Below are 21,740 nucleotides of genomic sequence, written 5' to 3'. Positions count from 1 at the left end.
ACTACTTTCGGGGTATTTGTAAACTTAATTTTTTTGTCAATCATGGAGAAATAATGAATTCAAGGGTGAGGGATATAAAATTTTGTGCAAAAATGCATTGATTTTTTAAAATAAGAGAAATGGACCCGTATGAGTGCTTGATTATGATTTTGCTTGATGTATTTAAAATTATGAAAGAGAATAAAAATGGTATAAGTACATTAATAGGCTAACCGATGACTTAAAATTTGGGTGCAGTTGAGGCTAGATGGAAGCATTTTAAAAGAATTTTGCATATAGAACTGTGCATGCTGTAAAATCTTTATTAATGATTGAATTTTCCTGAAATTTGGCATAATGTCACTACATAGTCTGTAGTATGACTTATGATGTTAAATGTTGTAAAATCCAGAAAATTCTTTTCATATTGGGTACATACCTCTAATTATTTTTAGAATCGGTAGGAGAAGAAAGTAGTGCAGAAAAAATTACAAGTTCTTTAATTTGCAGACCTGAGTAAAAAAAAACTGTGATAAGGTATTAAACTGAGCCTCATACTTGTTGATAAGGAGTATGTTCCCTTGCAAAAAAGCTTGGCAGATGTAATTTATCAAGAAGATCAGCAGAATTATTTTATGTATTATAACACCAGTGAGAAGTCTTGAAATCCCCTACTTTCACTTTCATTTTCAGAGGTTAACGCAGACAGACGCATTTTGCCGGAAAACGAATCTGACATGCCACCTCGAGATTTTAACCAAGAAAAGACAACTTGATGTGCTTTGATTTGAGGGGTCACTCAATGCTGAACGAAAATTAGGGACATTGCTATGTGAAGAAATGTTAACATTGCCGCCTATGGGAAAACAATTAGTGGGCTGTACCCAATATGTGAAGCCTATTGGTAAGAGAAAATTCTCATAGATCTTTACTTTGTTTTGAACTCGGTGTTTACTATCATTTCCAATTGTTTAAATTTATGAAAGAAGCAAATTTTAATTTGTTTATACATATTTTGAAACAAATCGATTTGTTAATACCCCTCCCCCCCCCCCCCTTTAGGAACAGACAGCTTATGCGCATATCTCCCATTGTGTACACATGTAGCATGTAAATTAAATGTATCGATTCTATACAATTTATTAATTCCGAGCCATTAATAGATATTTAGAAAAGGAACAATTATTTTAGAAGTACATCCACCACTATTGATTATCATCAATACACAAAAGTTCAGAAATGAGGTCGGAATCAGTATTCAGTGAAGTTCAAGGTCAAAGTGAAAGTAGAATGGCAATAAGTTATCAACACTGCTTAGTGCAGCTATGCTACCTAATGCAGAGTCTTGCAGTATGTAGGTGATATGCATTTGTCATTTTATGAAAGAGGTAAAGAAAAAAGAGGTTTCCATGCTTTATTACAATATTTGTAAATGAAAACTTTTATTTTCATGGAATAGAATTACATGAACGAGGAGATACATGTGCATTTTTTCAAAGAAGTCGGTCAGGCTACAGTTGTGTAGAAGTTAAGCAAGTGTGTGTGTGAACATGCACACTAACATTTTTTTTTTTTTTTATATTTTATTAACTGGATTACATGTATTTGTCTAATGTATAATTATTGTCAGTTACATGCTTTTTACCTGTATTATTAATTTACATGTAATTTAACAATGCTGAGACTAATCAGTGCAAATTCATAATTTTCAATTGATATCAAATTAAGGGCATCAGGGAATGTTGTAGGATTGTGTGTGTTTGATGTCTGTCTGTGAATGTTTTAGGTGCTTTTTGATGCTGATTAATTATTGCACCATTTTTTAAATTGATTTTTTTTTAGGTTCATGGTGATACAGGTTAACTTTGAGGTTCATGCAGATAGTGTTTAAAACTATCAGTCAGGAAAAACAAACTCATTTGAACACAGCTTGAGTCTTCATATATAAAATGATGGCAGTACTTTTAATATGTAAGTTGAATTTTCTAAAGCTTCTTTGTGTGTATGTGTGTGTGTGCGGGAGGAGGGGGGGGGGGTGTTAAAGCTTAATAAATGTAGATTTCAAATGAATATTTGAGCAATGAAAGTGAACATCAAACTAATCTGTACATGTATGCTATATATTTTACAGCTAATATGTTTTAAAGAGAATTTCAAAACAGTTACATTCATAGTGTTGTGTATGATAAAATATTAAGATTAAAAAATATAAGAGTTGAAATTTCTTTAATATTTGTCAGTCAGAATGAGAGACTTGTAAGGAAATTCAAAACTTTCAAAGTTCTCTTTCATTTTCCTACAAATTACAAAATGGTTACCATGGAAACAAAACATTTTCTGTAGACTATTTATTTGATCTGCTCATGCAAGTATTTTTGTTATTTTATAGTTAAAATGAATATTTTAGTTCTAATTTCAACTTTAATTAAAAGTACGGGAAAAGTAACACTACATGTGTAATAAGCAATCCATTATTATGATGTCATTATGACGTCATAGATGAGTGACCTTGCATTGGCGTAAAAATTGCTTTGAAACAGATGAATGTTTACAAGAATATAAGGGCTTATAATTTCTTTATTCCTATACCAATTTTCCTGAATGATGCATCAATGGACAGGAAATAATCAGTACTTTCTATTTTTACTACTTTCGGGGTATTTGTAAACTTAATTTTTTTGTCAATCATGGAGAAATAATGAATTCAAGGGTGAGGGATATAAAATTTTGTGCAAAAATGCATTGATTTTTTAAAATAAGAGAAATGGACCCGTATGAGTGCTTGATTATGATTTTGCTTGATGTATTTAAAATTATGAAAGAGAATAAAAATGGTATAAGTACATTAATAGGCTAACCGATGACTTAAAATTTGGGTGCAGTTGAGGCTAGATGGAAGCATTTTAAAAGAATTTTGCATATAGAACTGTGCATGCTGTAAAATCTTTATTAATGATTGAATTTTCCTGAAATTTGGCATAATGTCACTACATAGTCTGTAGTATGACTTATGATGTTAAATGTTGTAAAATCCAGAAAATTCTTTTCAATATGTGAAGCCTATTGGTAAGAGAAAATTCTCATAGATCTTTACTTTGTTTTGAACTCGGTGTTTACTATCATTTCCAATTGTTTAAATTTATGAAAGAAGCAAATTTTAATTTGTTTATACATATTTTGAAACAAATCGATTTGTTAATACCCCTCCCCCCCCCCCCCTTTAGGAACAGACAGCTTATGCGCATATCTCCCATTGTGTACACATGTAGCATGTAAATTAAATGTATCGATTCTATACAATTTATTAATTCCGAGCCATTAATAGATATTTAGAAAAGGAACAATTATTTTAGAAGTACATCCACCACTATTGATTATCATCAATACACAAAAGTTCAGAAATGAGGTCGGAATCAGTATTCAGTGAAGTTCAAGGTCAAAGTGAAAGTAGAATGGCAATAAGTTATCAACACTGCTTAGTGCAGCTATGCTACCTAATGCAGAGTCTTGCAGTATGTAGGTGATATGCATTTGTCATTTTATGAAAGAGGTAAAGAAAAAAGAGGTTTCCATGCTTTATTACAATATTTGTAAATGAAAACTTTTATTTTCATGGAATAGAATTACATGAACGAGGAGATACATGTGCATTTTTTCAAAGAAGTCGGTCAGGCTACAGTTGTGTAGAAGTTAAGCAGTGTGTGTGTGAACATGCACACTAACATTTTTTTTTTTTTTTATATTTTATTAACTGGATTACATGTATTTGTCTAATGTATAATTATTGTCAGTTACATGCTTTTTACCTGTATTATTAATTTACATGTAATTTAACAATGCTGAGACTAATCAGTGCAAATTCATAATTTTCAATTGATATCAAATTAAGGGCATCAGGGAATGTTGTAGGATTGTGTGTGTTTGATGTCTGTCTGTGAATGTTTTAGGTGCTTTTTGATGCTGATTAATTATTGCACCATTTTTTAAATTGATTTTTTTTTAGGTTCATGGTGATACAGGTTAACTTTGAGGTTCATGCAGATAGTGTTTAAAACTATCAGTCAGGAAAAACAAACTCATTTGAACACAGCTTGAGTCTTCATATATAAAATGATGGCAGTACTTTTAATATGTAAGTTGAATTTTCTAAAGCTTCTTTGTGTGTATGTGTGTGTGTGCGGGAGGAGGGGGGGGGGGGGTGTTAAAGCTTAATAAATGTAGATTTCAAATGAATATTTGAGCAATGAAAGTGAACATCAAACTAATCTGTACATGTATGCTATATATTTTACAGCTAATATGTTTTAAAGAGAATTTCAAAACAGTTACATTCATAGTGTTGTGTATGATAAAATATTAAGATTAAAAAATATAAGAGTTGAAATTTCTTTAATATTTGTCAGTCAGAATGAGAGACTTGTAAGGAAATTCAAAACTTTCAAAGTTCTCTTTCATTTTCCTACAAATTACAAAATGGTTACCATGGAAACAAAACATTTTCTGTAGACTATTTATTTGATCTGCTCATGCAAGTATTTTTGTTATTTTATAGTTAAAATGAATATTTTAGTTCTAATTTCAACTTTAATTAAAAGTACGGGAAAAGTAACACTACATGTGTAATAAGCAATCCATTATTATGATGTCATTATGACGTCATAGATGAGTGACCTTGCATTGGCGTAAAAATTGCTTTGAAACAGATGAATGTTTACAAGAATATAAGGGCTTATAATTTCTTTATTCCTATACCAATTTTCCTGAATGATGCATCAATGGACAGGAAATAATCAGTACTTTCTATTTTTACTACTTTCGGGGTATTTGTAAACTTAATTTTTTTGTCAATCATGGAGAAATAATGAATTCAAGGGTGAGGGATATAAAATTTTGTGCAAAAATGCATTGATTTTTTAAAATAAGAGAAATGGACCCGTATGAGTGCTTGATTATGATTTTGCTTGATGTATTTAAAATTATGAAAGAGAATAAAAATGGTATAAGTACATTAATAGGCTAACCGATGACTTAAAATTTGGGTGCAGTTGAGGCTAGATGGAAGCATTTTAAAAGAATTTTGCATATAGAACTGTGCATGCTGTAAAATCTTTATTAATGATTGAATTTTCCTGAAATTTGGCATAATGTCACTACATAGTCTGTAGTATGACTTATGATGTTAAATGTTGTAAAATCCAGAAAATTCTTTTCAATATGTGAAGCCTATTGGTAAGAGAAAATTCTCATAGATCTTTACTTTGTTTTGAACTCGGTGTTTACTATCATTTCCAATTGTTTAAATTTATGAAAGAAGCAAATTTTAATTTGTTTATACATATTTTGAAACAAATCGATTTGTTAATACCCCTCCCCCCCCCCTTTAGGAACAGACAGCTTATGCGCATATCTCCCATTGTGTACACATCCTGTACGAAATTGTACGCCTGGTAATAACACGTAAACCAGGCGTCATGCTCTGCAAAAACCAGGCGGATTTTGACTCAATACCATATAAGTAAACCAGGCGTCAAATGAGACGGAAACCAGGCGTAAAAAGAGGCGTAATATGCAAATTTTACGTCTCTTCAATAGACCAGGCGTTAAGGATCGTACTGTCCAGGCGTAAAAATGTCCAGGCGTAAAAAATTCCAGGCATGCAATACACAATGATATATACAAAATACATTACATGTTTTGAAAACTAAGTATTTATTTTATCAAAACACCCATATCTTTTTATCAATTTAAATAACATTCAAAGGCAGTTTTTCTTAACATTTTGATGGACAACAAAATGTCATTCAAATAAACTTTACATTAATAAATCTTCCCATTTAAGGAAAACTCAAAATTTGTATTATACAAAAATTATAAATTATCTTGAAAATACAGTGTACCAATCTCTGATGACTTTGTATTACAGCAGAGATGCTTATAATGAATTCATGGTTATAGTGATTTTCATTTCCTTAAATTTTAGAATATTGCTGTGAACTTAATGGATATAATGAACTACGCCTAATCAAAATTGTTCATTCATTGTACTTCGCAATAAGTGTGTTTTACATTAGCTTAGCTTGTATCATGCACTGAGCTCTTCTTAGCATTCTCATATTTTTCTTTCCCATGTTCCTTTTTAAATTTTTGTCCTGCAATGAGACTTGCTCTGTGATGGCATTGTTCAGTTCTTGGTTCACTTTTTTCCTTCATTTTCTCCACACCACTAAAGGGCATAACCTGAAGGAAAATTGTAGCCATGCTTTAATGTAGGTCTGAAATCACATGCATTATGTCCAACAAGATCAGTATTTACAATTAGAGAAAAAAAATTGTTGTATTACATAATGGGTTGACAGGAAAACAAACAGACAGACCAAACACTATATATCCCCAATCCTTCAATTGGGGGCATGAAAATCTTACCCTTTCAGATATTCCAGGGGGTGAAATATCCTGGTCATTCTCCCTTGGTTTTTCTGAAGAAGGAGGATTTGGACACAGGAAGCTTGCTTCTTGATTATCTGGATGATAGGAATAGAAATATATTAAAGTCGTGCATATAGTTAAATATATCAAATATTGAATGCGTATTTTACAAATACTTTATTTAGGTTTTTATTTTTTTATTATTATCTAACCTCAACACAATCCTCCATGGGATGAAATGCTAATATCTACTACTACTACCAATGAAAGAATGTTGGTAGTAGAGTGTTTTCTCAAGGGAGGAGTTTTGTGACTTGGTATCTTCTTTTCCTTGGGACTTAGCTCCTGTTTCTTCTCTCTTGTATCCTCAGTGTTTTTCTTCTTCTTATTTGGGATAAACTCTTCATCATGTTCCTTAATTTCTTTTATTTTGTCTGTTGGAGCCCTTGTTCTCTTCCCATTTGCTTTCTCTGTGTTTAGATTGAGAAATTAAACAGTCTCTCTGGAATATCTTTTGCTTTCTCCTGCAAGTTTCCTAATAATTTGCTGCATGCCGAATAGCAAACTTTGTTAGTTCCTCTTCATCATCTACAAATACACACACATATAAAAAAAATTATCACCAAGAAATGTGAGCTTTGTGTAGCATATCTGAGCTTGACCCCCCCCCCCCTTTTTAAGAAACACAAAACAGACCCCTTGTAAGTCAGTAGGAAGGAACGAATACAAGAAACTTATGAGAATATATATATATATATATATATATATATATATATATATATATATATATATATATATATATATATATATATATATATATATTGATTGGGTATGAAAAGTTTCCGATCCACCTATGCATTGTAGCAACCCATTAAACATCACCTTAACCATATTAACATGGTCAGCTTATCAGAAAGTGCACTCTATTTGTTATCAGGACAGCTTTTGATTAAAATTACTGTAATTATTTTGTCTAGTAAAATTTTTAAGACAGCCACCGCGCCGTGTGGCAAATTTATAATTCATACCATCATACCATGTTGTGATCCATGCGACTTTATATTTCCCTAATCTTGAACCCGACTTTAAAAAAAAAAAAAAGTGGAAAATGCCTCGTATATTTTTTGTTTTGTATATATTTTTTCGAAATGATAAATACTAAAAATGATAATTATGCGATAGAAAGATAATTTTAAAAAAAAATCATGGAGTATAGAACAGCAGTAGTTTACAAATACGACAGGTCTCCATGCGTAAACAAACACGAATGCTACATGTAATCTAATCATTATACATGTTAACAAAATGATTTTCAAAGCACATTTCTTAAATTTTTATAGATAATACTATATGATATATTTCAAAGTGTTAACCTCGCTGGAGTATCATGAGTATGAAAATCTAAAAAATTCTTACCACTGATGATGGGGCCATGAATGATGGTATCTCACTTCGAATTCCGTCCTTATTGTCAACGTTTTGTCTTTTTCTCCCACGACAGTCAAACTGCAATCCTCATCGAAGTATTTTCACTTTCAAGTAAAACCAAGTTGTCAGAAATAAGTAGAAATCGGCAGGGCAATGTTTCTTTCAAAGCAACAAAATTTGAAATGACCATGCGGGCGGGATTTTGATAGCGTGGGATATCAAGTTTCTGCAGCCCCGGTTCGAAGATGCTCTACTGTTGAGGTTCACGACGGGATCGATACAAAAGCTATTACAAATTTTCCCCAAAATAATCTCTCAAAATAAAAAATGCGTTCTTTTAGTATTAATTTGTCGATTTTTTTTTTTTTTAAGATGCAAAATCAATGTGTAGATCAATAAATTTCACTGAGGTCATTTTGTAAGGCGATTCTCCTTGGCTATTCTCTATTGAGAAGTTGCTGGCTCGGTTGAGGGGGAGTATTAAACGAGCCAGCAACTTCTCAATAGAGAATACTCCTTGGCCTCTGAGAAAACACCTTAGTTTACAGTTGTTCTCGGCACACTGGAAAATCATGGAATAACCAAACAAAATAAAGAAGGTTACTTACGGAAAGCGTTTGTAAAATTTAGCAAATTTCAGCTCAAGTTAATTTATGGAACGATGGAGATTTAAAATATGAGATGCATTACAAGGTACAGAATTTGTGATCGAAATGTGTAAATTTGCCGACATAAATAACAAGAACAGGAATCATTGATTGCGCGAAAACAGTAGAAGATTCTAGGAAACTGATATCGGTAAGTATTTTACAGTTTTTTTTAATAAAAAAAAGAAAAGAAAAAAAAGATCGACCTACATATATCGGGATCGACAATCAATTTAATAGAATGTTACTTCCGTTTTACAGATTGCAACCCGAATTATCTCGGAACTAAATCGACTCTAAAGTTAGAAGACGATGGCGCAGAAATAATCATCATGAGCGAGGTAGGTCACCTTAAATAACATTGTTTTGTTTTGTTTGTATCGCTTTACTATTAGATCACAAATTATTTACTTCTTGCAACTTGCAGGGACGTATATAGATCCCTGCTACTTGATCAGCTGTTGATGATCATACAGTACATGTAAAGCAAGAGAAAAAAAATACGAATGAGTTCTCATCGATTTTTTTTTTCTCAATATGTTTAAAGAAAATTAATTATTTTTTTGTACATATTGATTAGCTTGTAACAATACAACCTCCACACCAATTTCTGGTTTTTAAAAATATATTTATTTTAGTTGATTAAATTAATGTTCACTTGCATGCATTTGATTAACTGGATAATAGTAGTGTTTTATTCTTGAATTAGATGTCTGACCATGAAGAGTCTGAGCTGGACGATTTGATGAGTAACATGACAACATTTAAGAAACAAAGAACCCCAACTGCCAAAAAGATACATAAAATTTAGTGATGAGGATTTTTCTGATAATGAAGAGGATATTATTCTCTTTTCTGATTTATCTGATGAAGAGGAATACATTTTGGATGATATCACTGAAGAAATTGCAATGTTACGGAGCATGATGATCAAGACTTCCAACTTCATTCTTTGCTCTGTAACATCCGTATTTCAATAAGAGTATTCATGTTAGTGCTTGCTGTGATTTGTACCAAAAATAGATGATGAATCCAACAACTTTTGAACATAATTTGAGATGTGATGCTAGCAGAACACATTTCATATACCATTTGACATATATGCATTTAACAGTAAAAGTCCAAAAAAAAATCAACTAAGGAACCTTTGTGATGGTGCTTACCACTTTCATTGTCATCGTTGTTTGGGGGCCAATAAAATGTTGATTGTGTCATCTGTCTAAAGGTATTTTGTCAAACACCATTTAAGAAGCCAAAAACTTCTTTCTGGAAATACCTGTTATAAATCTACTCCACAATCTATTTTTTTTCAAGATGGATTTTTTTAAAGCAAAATGCAAGAGTGGTTTAACAGAAATATAGCTGGTGGAACTTATAAGGACATCTGTGATGGGACTGTAATTTCAGCTAGAAATTATCTTAGCTCAACAATGATGTTGGGAAGGACAAACACAAATGCTGAAATATTTATCTTAAAGTTTTCTAATCTATAAAGTATTTCACTGTAAATATTGCCAATGGACTTATTGTTAACAAAAGAAAAGTGAAATATAATGTTTTGCCTACATTGTACCTTTTCTATTTTTTTCTAAGACCAACATTACGCCTCACCAATTTTTCTAAGTCCAACATTACGCCTCACTAATTTTTCTAAGTCCAACATTACGCCTTACCAATTTTACTAAGTTCAGCATTACGCCTGGTTTTAAAAAGTTACGCCTGATACAAGAATTACGCCTGGCCCAAGAGGCGGAAAATGACACGTATTCCGTGTGTGCAAAGAGCAGGAATACGTGTCCTGCTCATGTACGCCTGGTAAAGACACGTAATTCTGAATTCCGTCTAGAAACCAGCTGGTTTCCATGTCTCATCCAGCTGGTTTACGCCTCACTTGTTCGTACGGGTTGTAGCATGTAAATTAAATGTATCGATTCTATACAATTTATTAATTCCGAGCCATTAATAGATATTTAGAAAAGGAACAATTATTTTAGAAGTACATCCACCACTATTGATTATCATCAATACACAAAAGTTCAGAAATGAGGTCGGAATCAGTATTCAGTGAAGTTCAAGGTCAAAGTGAAAGTAGAATGGCAATAAGTTATCAACACTGCTTAGTGCAGCTATGCTACCTAATGCAGAGTCTTGCAGTATGTAGGTGATATGCATTTGTCATTTTATGAAAGAGGTAAAGAAAAAAGAGGTTTCCATGCTTTATTACAATATTTGTAAATGAAAACTTTTATTTTCATGGAATAGAATTACATGAACGAGGAGATACATGTGCATTTTTTCAAAGAAGTCGGTCAGGCTACAGTTGTGTAGAAGTTAAGCAGTGTGTGTGTGAACATGCACACTAACATTTTTTTTTTTTTTATATTTTATTAACTGGATTACATGTATTTGTCTAATGTATAATTATTGTCAGTTACATGCTTTTTACCTGTATTATTAATTTACATGTAATTTAACAATGCTGAGACTAATCAGTGCAAATTCATAATTTTCAATTGATATCAAATTAAGGGCATCAGGGAATGTTGTAGGATTGTGTGTGTTTGATGTCTGTCTGTGAATGTTTTAGGTGCTTTTTGATGCTGATTAATTATTGCACCATTTTTTAAATTGATTTTTTTTTAGGTTCATGGTGATACAGGTTAACTTTGAGGTTCATGCAGATAGTGTTTAAAACTATCAGTCAGGAAAAACAAACTCATTTGAACACAGCTTGAGTCTTCATATATAAAATGATGGCAGTACTTTTAATATGTAAGTTGAATTTTCTAAAGCTTCTTTGTGTGTATGTGTGTGTGTGCGGGAGGAGGGGGGGGGGGGTGTTAAAGCTTAATAAATGTAGATTTCAAATGAATATTTGAGCAATGAAAGTGAACATCAAACTAATCTGTACATGTATGCTATATATTTTACAGCTAATATGTTTTAAAGAGAATTTCAAAACAGTTACATTCATAGTGTTGTGTATGATAAAATATTAAGATTAAAAAATATAAGAGTTGAAATTTCTTTAATATTTGTCAGTCAGAATGAGAGACTTGTAAGGAAATTCAAAACTTTCAAAGTTCTCTTTCATTTTCCTACAAATTACAAAATGGTTACCATGGAAACAAAACATTTTCTGTAGACTATTTATTTGATCTGCTCATGCAAGTATTTTTGTTATTTTATAGTTAAAATGAATATTTTAGTTCTAATTTCAACTTTAATTAAAAGTACGGGAAAAGTAACACTACATGTGTAATAAGCAATCCATTATTATGATGTCATTATGACGTCATAGATGAGTGACCTTGCATTGGCGTAAAAATTGCTTTGAAACAGATGAATGTTTACAAGAATATAAGGGCTTATAATTTCTTTATTCCTATACCAATTTTCCTGAATGATGCATCAATGGACAGGAAATAATCAGTACTTTCTATTTTTACTACTTTCGGGGTATTTGTAAACTTAATTTTTTTGTCAATCATGGAGAAATAATGAATTCAAGGGTGAGGGATATAAAATTTTGTGCAAAAATGCATTGATTTTTTAAAATAAGAGAAATGGACCCGTATGAGTGCTTGATTATGATTTTGCTTGATGTATTTAAAATTATGAAAGAGAATAAAAATGGTATAAGTACATTAATAGGCTAACCGATGACTTAAAATTTGGGTGCAGTTGAGGCTAGATGGAAGCATTTTAAAAGAATTTTGCATATAGAACTGTGCATGCTGTAAAATCTTTATTAATGATTGAATTTTCCTGAAATTTGGCATAATGTCACTACATAGTCTGTAGTATGACTTATGATGTTAAATGTTGTAAAATCCAGAAAATTCTTTTCAATATGTGAAGCCTATTGGTAAGAGAAAATTCTCATAGATCTTTACTTTGTTTTGAACTCGGTGTTTACTATCATTTCCAATTGTTTAAATTTATGAAAGAAGCAAATTTTAATTTGTTTATACATATTTTGAAACAAATCGATTTGTTAATACCCCTCCCCCCCCCCCCCTTTAGGAACAGACAGCTTATGCGCATATCTCCCATTGTGTACACATGTAGCATGTAAATTAAATGTATCGATTCTATACAATTTATTAATTCCGAGCCATTAATAGATATTTAGAAAAGGAACAATTATTTTAGAAGTACATCCACCACTATTGATTATCATCAATACACAAAAGTTCAGAAATGAGGTCGGAATCAGTATTCAGTGAAGTTCAAGGTCAAAGTGAAAGTAGAATGGCAATAAGTTATCAACACTGCTTAGTGCAGCTATGCTACCTAATGCAGAGTCTTGCAGTATGTAGGTGATATGCATTTGTCATTTTATGAAAGAGGTAAAGAAAAAAGAGGTTTCCATGCTTTATTACAATATTTGTAAATGAAAACTTTTATTTTCATGGAATAGAATTACATGAACGAGGAGATACATGTGCATTTTTTCAAAGAAGTCGGTCAGGCTACAGTTGTGTAGAAGTTAAGCAGTGTGTGTGTGAACATGCACACTAACATTTTTTTTTTTTTTATATTTTATTAACTGGATTACATGTATTTGTCTAATGTATAATTATTGTCAGTTACATGCTTTTTACCTGTATTATTAATTTACATGTAATTTAACAATGCTGAGACTAATCAGTGCAAATTCATAATTTTCAATTGATATCAAATTAAGGGCATCAGGGAATGTTGTAGGATTGTGTGTGTTTGATGTCTGTCTGTGAATGTTTTAGGTGCTTTTTGATGCTGATTAATTATTGCACCATTTTTTAAATTGATTTTTTTTTAGGTTCATGGTGATACAGGTTAACTTTGAGGTTCATGCAGATAGTGTTTAAAACTATCAGTCAGGAAAAACAAACTCATTTGAACACAGCTTGAGTCTTCATATATAAAATGATGGCAGTACTTTTAATATGTAAGTTGAATTTTCTAAAGCTTCTTTGTGTGTATGTGTGTGTGTGCGGGAGGAGGGGGGGGGGGGTGTTAAAGCTTAATAAATGTAGATTTCAAATGAATATTTGAGCAATGAAAGTGAACATCAAACTAATCTGTACATGTATGCTATATATTTTACAGCTAATATGTTTTAAAGAGAATTTCAAAACAGTTACATTCATAGTGTTGTGTATGATAAAATATTAAGATTAAAAAATATAAGAGTTGAAATTTCTTTAATATTTGTCAGTCAGAATGAGAGACTTGTAAGGAAATTCAAAACTTTCAAAGTTCTCTTTCATTTTCCTACAAATTACAAAATGGTTACCATGGAAACAAAACATTTTCTGTAGACTATTTATTTGATCTGCTCATGCAAGTATTTTTGTTATTTTATAGTTAAAATGAATATTTTAGTTCTAATTTCAACTTTAATTAAAAGTACGGGAAAAGTAACACTACATGTGTAATAAGCAATCCATTATTATGATGTCATTATGACGTCATAGATGAGTGACCTTGCATTGGCGTAAAAATTGCTTTGAAACAGATGAATGTTTACAAGAATATAAGGGCTTATAATTTCTTTATTCCTATACCAATTTTCCTGAATGATGCATCAATGGACAGGAAATAATCAGTACTTTCTATTTTTACTACTTTCGGGGTATTTGTAAACTTAATTTTTTTGTCAATCATGGAGAAATAATGAATTCAAGGGTGAGGGATATAAAATTTTGTGCAAAAATGCATTGATTTTTTAAAATAAGAGAAATGGACCCGTATGAGTGCTTGATTATGATTTTGCTTGATGTATTTAAAATTATGAAAGAGAATAAAAATGGTATAAGTACATTAATAGGCTAACCGATGACTTAAAATTTGGGTGCAGTTGAGGCTAGATGGAAGCATTTTAAAAGAATTTTGCATATAGAACTGTGCATGCTGTAAAATCTTTATTAATGATTGAATTTTCCTGAAATTTGGCATAATGTCACTACATAGTCTGTAGTATGACTTATGATGTTAAATGTTGTAAAATCCAGAAAATTCTTTTCAATATGTGAAGCCTATTGGTAAGAGAAAATTCTCATAGATCTTTACTTTGTTTTGAACTCGGTGTTTACTATCATTTCCAATTGTTTAAATTTATGAAAGAAGCAAATTTTAATTTGTTTATACATATTTTGAAACAAATCGATTTGTTAATACCCCTCCCCCCCCCCCTTTAGGAACAGACAGCTTATGCGCATATCTCCCATTGTGTACACATGTAGCATGTAAATTAAATGTATCGATTCTATACAATTTATTAATTCCGAGCCATTAATAGATATTTAGAAAAGGAACAATTATTTTAGAAGTACATCCACCACTATTGATTATCATCAATACACAAAAGTTCAGAAATGAGGTCGGAATCAGTATTCAGTGAAGTTCAAGGTCAAAGTGAAAGTAGAATGGCAATAAGTTATCAACACTGCTTAGTGCAGCTATGCTACCTAATGCAGAGTCTTGCAGTATGTAGGTGATATGCATTTGTCATTTTATGAAAGAGGTAAAGAAAAAAGAGGTTTCCATGCTTTATTACAATATTTGTAAATGAAAACTTTTATTTTCATGGAATAGAATTACATGAACGAGGAGATACATGTGCATTTTTTCAAAGAAGTCGGTCAGGCTACAGTTGTGTAGAAGTTAAGCAGTGTGTGTGTGAACATGCACACTAACATTTTTTTTTTTTATATTTTATTAACTGGATTACATGTATTTGTCTAATGTATAATTATTGTCAGTTACATGCTTTTTACCTGTATTATTAATTTACATGTAATTTAACAATGCTGAGACTAATCAGTGCAAATTCATAATTTTCAATTGATATCAAATTAAGGGCATCAGGGAATGTTGTAGGATTGTGTGTGTTTGATGTCTGTCTGTGAATGTTTTAGGTGCTTTTTGATGCTGATTAATTATTGCACCATTTTTTAAATTGATTTTTTTTTAGGTTCATGGTGATACAGGTTAACTTTGAGGTTCATGCAGATAGTGTTTAAAACTATCAGTCAGGAAAAACAAACTCATTTGAACACAGCTTGAGTCTTCATATATAAAATGATGGCAGTACTTTTAATATGTAAGTTGAATTTTCTAAAGCTTCTTTGTGTGTATGTGTGTGTGTGCGGGAGGAGGGGGGGGGGGGTGTTAAAGCTTAATAAATGTAGATTTCAAATGAATATTTGAGCAATGAAAGTGAACATCAAACTAATCTGTACATGTATGCTATATATTTTACAGCTAATATGTTTTAAAGAGAATTTCAAAACAGTTACATTCATAGTGTTGTGTATGATAAAATATTAAGATTAAAAAATATAAGAGTTGAAATTTCTTTAATATTTGTCAGTCAGAATGAGAGACTTGTAAGGAAATTCAAAACTTTCAAAGTTCTCTTTCATTTTCCTACAAATTACAAAATGGTTACCATGGAAACAAAACATTTTCTGTAGACTATTTATTTGATCTGCTCATGCAAGTATTTTTGTTATTTTATAGTTAAAATGAATATTTTAGTTCTAATTTCAACTTTAATTAAAAGTACGGGAAAAGTAACACTACATGTGTAATAAGCAATCCATTATTATGATGTCATTATGACGTCATAGATGAGTGACCTTGCATTGGCGTAAAAATTGCTTTGAAACAGATGAATGTTTACAAGAATATAAGGGCTTATAATTTCTTTATTCCTATACCAATTTTCCTGAATGATGCATCAATGGACAGGAAATAATCAGTACTTTCTATTTTTACTACTTTCGGGGTATTTGTAAACTTAATTTTTTTGTCAATCATGGAGAAATAATGAATTCAAGGGTGAGGGATATAAAATTTTGTGCAAAAATGCATTGATTTTTTAAAATAAGAGAAATGGACCCGTATGAGTGCTTGATTATGATTTTGCTTGATGTATTTAAAATTATGAAAGAGAATAAAAATGGTATAAGTACATTAATAGGCTAACCGATGACTTAAAATTTGGGTGCAGTTGAGGCTAGATGGAAGCATTTTAAAAGAATTTTGCATATAGAACTGTGCATGCTGTAAAATCTTTATTAATGATTGAATTTTCCTGAAATTTGGCATAATGTCACTACATAGTCTGTAGTATGACTTATGATGTTAAATGTTGTAAAATCCAGAAAATTCTTTTCATATTGGGTACATACCTCTAATTATTTTTAGAATCGGTAGGAGAAGAAAGTAGTGCAGAAAAAATTACAAGTTCTTTAATTTGCAGACCTGAGTAAAAAAAAACTGTGATAAGGTATTAAACTGAGCCTCATACTTGTTGATAAGGAGTATGTTCCCTTGCAAAAAAGCTTGGCAGATGTAATTTATCAAGAAGATCAGCAGAATTATTTTATGTATTATAACACCAGTGAGAAGTCTTGAAATCCCCTACTTTCACTTTCATTTTCAGAGGTTAACGCAGACAGACGCATTTTGCCGGAAAACGAATCTGACATGCCACCTCGAGATTTTAACCAAGAAAAGACAACTTGATGTGCTTTGATTTGAGGGGTCACTCAATGCTGAACGAAAATTAGGGACATTGCTATGTGAAGAAATGTTAACATTGCCGCCTATGGGAAAACAATTAGTGGGCTGTACCCAGTAATGAACCCTCACATGATATCAGAACTGATTCCAACGGCGAAATCATAATCAAAACGTACGAACAAGAACACTGGAGTAATGAAATTGAAATGTTTTAACCGTGAAATATATGATTTATTTTATTGTCACTATGTCACACTTCCAAGTAAGTCATGATGCTATCATGAAGACGTTTTTCGGAGGAAAATATAAGTTTTTATTTATGTCAGAATACTGAGTGATTGGTTATAAGTTCATATTACATAGATTTCAACAGCCTCGTTTAAAGTCATTTTGTAAACTCTACGGTCGTTATAATGATCTTGTAAGCAAATATAACATTGGGTCCTAATTTGGCTTACGTTGTTAGGTCTTCATTTTTATATGAAATTTGAGTACAGAATGTTCCGTCTACCTGCTCAATACATAGGGTTCACGGTGGGTGTGACGGGTCAACACGAGATTCTTACTCCTTCCGGGCACCTGATCGCACCTTTCCAGAGGTCCGTGTTTTATGCCCTTTTCACAAATTTGTATTGTTTGTAGATTGTTTATGAGATCGATCACTGTTCGTTAGCTTTACCTTGTCATGTATTATAGGCCCTTCCAGATAAAGTGACGACAATTAACTCCGCCGTATATATACTTAGTAACTAAGTTGTTCTAAAGTGAAGAATTTGATTATATTTACATTACTGAACATCTGTATGTAAAGTACGTGTAAACTGTAAATAGTGTTTTTGTATTTAACTGAAAACATGCTCTAAGAAGAGTATATACATGTATCTATAAGGCGCTCTCCCTTTTTACTTTTTAAAATATGATTTTCAAGAAGACTTTCAAGAAGAGTATCAAATACTAATATGTCATGATATTTGCAATTTACATTTTTGATTTTCTTCTTTACTTCTTTTTTCTTAACTGATATAGGTATGGCGCACTTTGCTTTTTTTCAATAAAAAATTGTATTTTTGAAAAAAATGAGAGCGCACAATAAAGTTTTTGTCTATCCTAGAAATAAACTTAATTATAATTTTGTGCAGCCCAACTTAAAATGGTTGAGGAGACGGGAGTCATACCCAAATATTGACTATATAGAAAAAAGGAGAACTTCTTACTAAAAAAACAAATTTTCTTCTATTCTGGAAGAAAAGTGTTAATGCCTAATATATCAAGTAACTGTTTTTCCTTACCTTTTTAAAGGGGTACTAGCTCATGATAAAGAGACATTATGCTTTCTTCCATAATTACAAAGTTTACATATCTGATCTGCGGCTGGTACATGTAAACGTCTGAGAATAATTCAGCCCTGAAAATGATCTTGTTTTTAATGCTGTTTTCCGTTTTCTTCTTTATATTTTTATATTGTTTGCTTTTCTTTATTTATAGAAGCTTTTACTGTTCTTTGAAACTTGATTCTTGCTAAAAGTGTTTTGATTATGATATTGCTGTGTTTCCAAAGACTACATGCAAGAACATAGTTTGACTTTGTTATACCCGCACTTTCTAAAGAAAGTTCGGGTATTTTGTTGTTACTCCTGTCTGTCCATCCGTCCGTCCGTCCGTCCGTCTGTCACACTCTTATTTCTCAAACTCCTCTTACATTTTACACAGTAGCCTAATCATCTTTTGGGAGATGTTTGGTGGTGTCAAGTAGATGTGCAGTAAAGTTTCGGAATTTTCATTTTCACCCTGGGGGTCAAATGGGGGTCGAAAAATGACGTTTTTTATACAAAAAGCCCCTGGTTCCCTGAACTACTCTTACATTTTACGCAGTAGCCTAATCATCTTTTGGGAGATGGTTAGTGGTGTCCTGCAGATGTGCAGTAAGGTTTCGGCATTTTCATTTTCACCCTAGGGGTCAAATGGGGGTCGAAAAATGATTTTTTTTTTTTATGCAAAAAGCCCCTGGTTCCCTGAACTCCTCTTACATTTTACACAGTAGCCTAATCATCTTTTGGGAGATGGTTGGTGGTGTCATGTAGATGTGCAGTAAGGTTTCGGAATTTTCATTTTCACCCTAGGGGTCAAATGGGGGTCGAAAAATGACGTTTTTTATGCAAAAAGCCCCTGGTTCCCTGAACTCCTCTTACATTTTACACAGTAGCCTAATCATCTTTTGGGAGATGGTAGGTGGTGTCATGGAGATGTGCAGTAAGGTTTCGGAATTTTCATTTTCACCCTGGGGGTAAAATGGGGGTCGAAAAATGATGTTTTTTATGCAAAAAGCCCCTGGTTCCCTGAACTCCTCTTACATTTTACACAGTAGCCTATTCATCTTTTGGGAGATGGTTGGTGGTGTCCTATAGATGTGCAGTAAGGTTTCGGAATTCTTATTTTCCCCCTGGGGGTCAAATGGGGGTCAATTTTAAAAAAAAAAATATTTTACATGTTTAAACATCCTGGTTCCCAGAACTTCCCTTATATTTTATGCACTAGCCTTAAATCATGATCATTTGGAAGATGATTGATTTTGTCCTGTGGATGTGTAAAATGGTTTTAAAATTTGCATTTCCATGTGGATAGCAAATAGGGACAGGAAAAAAATGGCCCCTCCCTAACCCATGGGGTCATGATTTGTACAAACTTGAATCTACACTTCTTGGGAATGTTTCCATATTAATCATGCTTTTGTTGTTCTTAAAAAAAAGAATTTTGAAGATTTTTTTTCCTTTTAAATCTCTATAAAACTTTGATCCCTTATTGTGGCCTGACCCTATCCTCGGAGGTCATGATTTGAAAACTAGAAATATGTCATGGGACATAAATGCCCCGCCGAATGTATATTACTAATGCAACATGAAAATTTGTATGAGTGTATGAAGTTTGATGAGAATATCTTGAACAGTTTCTTTAAAATTGAAACTAAAATCTAAAAAAAAAAAATGGACATAGATGATAAATTCTCACAAAATTATGTATAAGTGCATGCTTACATAAAAATATCTTAGATTGTTTCTTTAAAACTAAGCAAAATACAAATTAAAGAGAAGGGAGGTCAAGGTCACAGGAAAGTGCAAGGTGAAAAGTTTTTGATGCAGTTGAATAGCTCTCACTAATACATATCAGCATATTAGGTTTGATAAAAATATCTTGAATGATTTATTCAAAACTGAGCTTAACACTTATTTGAGAAAAGAGAGGTCAAGGTCAAAGGAAAGGTTGAGGTCAAAATGCTGATGCAGTTGAAAAGCTTATATCAGTATGTATTTACTATTAGCATAGAACTTCAATAAAAATATCAGAAATGGTTTATTTAAAACGTAGATAAACAATAATTTAAAAAATTGAGGTCAAGGTCAAAGGAAAAGTCAAGGTCAAAAAAGTTGATGCAATTGATATCTCTCAGGAGTATATATCAGCATATGAAGTTTGATAAATATATCTTGAATTGTTTATTCAAAAATTAGAAAATTAAGGTCAAGGTCAAAGGAAAGGTCAAGGTCAAAAATTTTGATGCAGTTGAAAAGCTTACATCAGTATGTATCAGCATATGACGTTTTATTGAAGTCGGACATGACAAACACTATATGCCTCGGCCATATTCATGGCAGGGCATAAAAAAACTTGAATTTACACTATATGAGGATATTTCCATATCAAAATGACTAACAAGCAAATTCAAAGAATTGTGGTCCCCTGCTTTCCGTGTTCTAGTGGATGGGATGCCATTATTTATGACATATTGTTTCAAATATGCAGGTCTTATCATATGTCAATCAAAAGTAATCACCAAAGTTAAATTTTTTGAAAATTAGGTAAAACATCAAGGTCAAGGGGTAAAAAAATCATAGCATGCTTGGAAACATCTTGTTACAGGTAATGTACATGTCAAATATAAAAGTCCTATCTCTTCTCAATCAAAAGTTATAAGGAAATATAACGTATTTGAAAAGTAGGTTAAACTTCAAGGTCAATGTCACAGAGTCAAAAGTCATGATATATTTAGAAAGGTCTTGTCACAAGTAATATACATGTATAATATGAACGCCCTATCTTTTCTCTTTCAAAATGATCATTTAAAATAATGTTAAATTTTTTGAAAAGTAGGTCAAACTTCAAGGTCATGGGTTCAAAAATCATGGTATATTTAGAAAGTTCTTGTAGGTAATGTACATGTGAAATATGAAAGCCCTATCTCTTATTATTCAGAAGTTATGACCAAGGTTAAATTTGTTGTGACAAACGGACAGACTGACAAACGGACAGACTGACAGACAAATGAGACTTAATGTCCCTTAGATCCCTTTTGTGAAAACGGACGACAATAATGCCCTTGCTGTTCATGAGAAGAAGATTTATCATGGAAAAAATCCCCTGCATTTTTCTATGTAAATCATTGGATCCCCATATGTGGCCCCACCCTACCCCAGTGGGTCATAGTTTTAACAAATTTGAAGCTACACTAAGTCTATGTAAAGAAAGTTTCAACTTTTTGGGCCCAGTCAGTGGTTCTTGATAAGACTTTTTTAAAATGATACCACCAAATTTTCACTAATTCTTGATTATCCCCCCCTTGAAAGAGGGTGTGACCCTTCACTTGAACAAACTTGAATCCCCTTTACCCGAAGATGCTTTGTGGCAGGGTTGGTTGAAATTGGCCCAGCGGTTCTAGTGAAGAAGACAAAAATGTGAAAAGTTTACAGG

At 32.0% G+C, this 21,740-nt stretch overlaps 1 long non-coding RNA gene across 1 annotated transcript; it reads right to left on the bottom strand.

Annotated features, from left to right (window-relative positions):
• Positions 1 to 6,435: 6,435 nt before the first annotated feature.
• Positions 6,436 to 7,959, bottom strand: LOC133194850 (uncharacterized). The gene is made up of 3 exons (XR_009722191.1): positions 7,822 to 7,959; positions 6,618 to 6,993; positions 6,436 to 6,500 (listed from the first exon to the last, which is right to left on the bottom strand). It is a non-coding gene; the product is annotated as an uncharacterized LOC133194850 (long non-coding RNA).
• Between the last annotated feature and the right edge of the window lie 13,781 nt (positions 7,960 to 21,740).

This window comes from Saccostrea echinata, unplaced genomic scaffold (genome assembly GCF_033153115.1).
Source record: "Saccostrea echinata isolate AGI-Se365-2 ecotype Australia unplaced genomic scaffold, CSIRO_AGI_Sech_v1 ptg000029l, whole genome shotgun sequence".
Taxonomy (NCBI): Eukaryota; Metazoa; Mollusca; class Bivalvia; order Ostreida; family Ostreidae; genus Saccostrea; species Saccostrea echinata.
Note: the sequence above shows the minus strand (reverse complement) of the source record. Positions and strands in the feature narration are given on the sequence as shown.